Here is a 3329-nt window from a genome sequence, read left to right on the forward strand (position 1 = left end):
TGAGAGGCGATCTTCCGTAGTCTGTCCAGGAGAGTTTCCGCTGCTGCTTTCCTCCGTTGACCTCGTCATCGGTGGTGTGGGGAGTCACCAGATCACGCGTGTGGATCGTTTTAGGCCCTAGTAGCTTATGTTTTAGGCTGTTCATCGCCTTGACTTCTGCGGCGGCGATGGCAGCATTGAATAAAGAATCTTCAGATCCTTCCTTGACGAGGCGATCGGCTTTATAGTTGGGGATGGATTTGGAAATCAGTTTGTTCAAGCAAGGATGGCATGGAAGCAGCAGTATCCTCGTGGTGGACTTGTGTCCTCGGGCTCCACCATTGTGACAATTTTGCTCCAGCGTCGACGCGGAGGTTGGGAGTTAGTCGGGGAGCGGATGCAGATTGTGGTCTGCATCGGCGACCTGGAAGATGGTGGATCATACGATGGGTTCGTGGTTCGTGGATGGCAGGTATGCCTTTCTCTTCCGACGTCTTAGTTATGTGGAGGTGCCTGATATGGAGTTTGATTATATGTCTATAGTGTTACCCCGGTCTGATTCGTTCAACAGGTATGGTTTCTCGTTTTGGTGAGCCACCTTGGAGGTCAGCAAATCCGCATATCAGCGATGGAGCCGCGTCGAGCTTGGGTAAGGAGGTATTCCATCTTTTTTTCTTTGGTGGCTGCTGTGGTGGTGCTAGAGGCAGGTAATGGGTGTTGGTGTGAAGCTTAGATGATTCTTCGGTTTTGATTGTCCTTCTTGGTTGCCGGTTGGGGTCCCTTTGTGCAAAACGTTCTGCTACTTTTTTTCAGTTTTGTCTGGTCAGTGTGTACATAACTTTTTTTTGCGAGAAAACTTTCGATCTATTCATCAACTGTCAAGATAGTACAAAGAACACCAGAAGTAAAAAATTACATCTAGGTCCATAGACCACTAGCGACGACTACAATCACTGGTGCGAGCCGAAGGCGTGCCGCCGTCATCGCCCCTCCTTCATTAGAGCCGGGCAAACCTTATTGTAATAGACAGTCGGGAAGTTGTCGTGCTAAGGCCCCATAGGACCAGCGCACCAGAATAACAACTGTCGCTGATGAAGTGAAACGTTGATCGAAAGGATTCATCCTGCAAACACACGGACGCAGAAGAACAAAGACCAGATCCAAACGGATCCGCCGAAGACAAACGCTGACCGAATTGCACGAGATCCGCTGGAGACACACCTCTACACGCCCTCCAACGAGGCTTGACACACCGCCGGAACGGGGGCTAGACGGTGAGGACATTAATATTCCATCTTCAGGAAACCGCCACCGCCTCGTCTTCCTGAGCAGGACACGAACGCTAAACGAACACAAAAAAACAACTAAAAACAGATCTGGAGCCCTCCCGTCGGCAAGGACCGAGACCCACCGCGCATCCATGGCCTAAGGCCACGAAGACGGGGTAGACCTGTGGCGGCGCCGGCAGGAGGTGAAGAGCCTAATCGCCTAGCTAGTTGCTAGCGCATGAGGCGAACACCTTACCCTATGAAGGTTTAACTTGTAACTGCTGGGTCAAGCAGTGTGTACATGACTTGTACTATGAACACTATGATATAAGTGAGACATAAGTGAGACGTGTATTACCATGCAAATTTTTTTTGGTAATATTTGTTTTGATTTGAGTATAAGAGGAGACGATGTGAAAGTTTTGATTTAGTTAACATTTTGGTAAGATTTAATTTGATTTGAGTATGGGTGAAGGAAGACGAGTAAAGTTTGATTTAGATGAGAGTTTGGTAAATTTTGATTGGCAACGCTCTGCGTCGGGCAACCGGCTAGACTCCGAATCCTGTCACTGTGCCTTTTTTTTGCGGGGATCCTGTCACTTTGCCACTCGTCAGCACCCGACGAGCCAGGGTCGGTCATGACATTTTGGGGGCCTGGGGCGAAACTAAAATTCGGGGCCCCTTGAAAATTTTCTTCTAGCATTCTTCGACCCAAAGTCACTTGTCACGATCTCATCTTGGATCCATCCTCCTGCTGGTTGTGTGAAGCTGGACGTAGATGATGCGATGGCAAGGTTGTGATTATGTCAATCGCAAGGAGCCATCAGTGTGATTTCATGGGAGCAGCAAGTGTCACCAACTCACCATGCTGGCATCTTGGACCCTCGGACAAAGGAAGCACTTTTGATGGTGGTGAATTTGCTCAGTGGTAAAGGGATAACCGTTAGTACTGGTTCTGGGTCATCGATACACCCATGATGGTTCAGTGTGGCATTATGGGCAAACCACCAATGAGATTATGGCAAGAAGCAAGGCGTTCGAAAATATCTCCTTCATTTACGAGAGAATATCTTCAAATAAAGAGGCGCACATGCTAGTGTGCTCTTCGCTTTCATAATAATGTCTACTTCAATAAAGCAAATATGATTCTAAAGAAAATAAAATTATGATGGTTTCATCCAACAATTTGAACTAAGATGATATAAAAAATGCAAGAATGTGCACTAGATATTATCATTTTACCATCCTTGACCGAGTGATCACAGAACTCTTGCTGCTGCTTCCATGCATGAAATTTATGATTTTATTATAAGATAAATACAATCACAAATCAAACCACACATTAGGAGAGGAAGAGAGAGAGAAAGAGAGTACTCAAACTAAACCTAATTGTACCGATGCATACACACCTGAAGATGACTCTTTAGATGGTAGATCGTGAGGCCCTTCACCCTTGACTCTCATAATCCTCATGATAGCATTCTAAGTTGCCTCTGCCTGCCATGAACAAAAATTACCAGTTAACTGAAAAATCAAAAAGTTATCAGGCTTTAGACTGAAACAACAAGCATGGATCGATCTCCCCATTGCCTGACCTCCAAGCTAAGCGACAGCGTCAGCGGATCTGTCGTGAAGTGGAGTTCGACGGTCCACCGGAGACCGGACTTGGGGTGATGGTGAGGACGACCTAGATGAGGCCGGAATCGCCGGCTTGCGGCTCACGATCTGGGCGGAAAGGAATCAGCCGAAATTATTGGGAAGCAGACAATGAATTCTCGATCGGAAGGGATTGATAACGTACTCGTGGCCTCGTGGGCTATCTGACTATGTGCGCATCTCAGGCCTTGCGTCTCCCTGGGCTAATTAACTATTTTTTTGGAGGCAGCCTTGGGCTAATTAACTACTGTGTATGTACGTGGGAGGGGGCCCCTGGCTTTCGGGGGCCCGGGGCGGCCGCCGCCCCCCCCCCCCCCCCCCCCCCCCCTCAGGGCCGGCCCTGCGACGAGCACAACCCTCCCCATCAGCGCGCGCCACGCGGGGTGCATCTCCGGCAGCTAGCCCCAGCGCTTGCTGCATTAGCGC

General features: G+C 48.7%; 1 long non-coding RNA gene across 1 annotated transcript; it reads right to left on the reverse strand.

Annotated features, from left to right (window-relative positions):
• Positions 1 to 2532: 2532 nt before the first annotated feature.
• Positions 2533 to 3089, reverse strand: LOC123075459 (uncharacterized). Its single transcript, XR_006436141.1, has 2 exons — positions 2843 to 3089; positions 2533 to 2744 (listed from the first exon to the last, which is right to left on the reverse strand). It is a non-coding gene; the product is annotated as an uncharacterized lncRNA (long non-coding RNA).
• Between the last annotated feature and the right edge of the window lie 240 nt (positions 3090 to 3329).

This window comes from Triticum aestivum, chromosome 3D (assembly GCF_018294505.1).
Source record: "Triticum aestivum cultivar Chinese Spring chromosome 3D, IWGSC CS RefSeq v2.1, whole genome shotgun sequence".
Lineage (NCBI taxonomy): Eukaryota > Viridiplantae > Streptophyta > Magnoliopsida > Poales > Poaceae > Triticum > Triticum aestivum.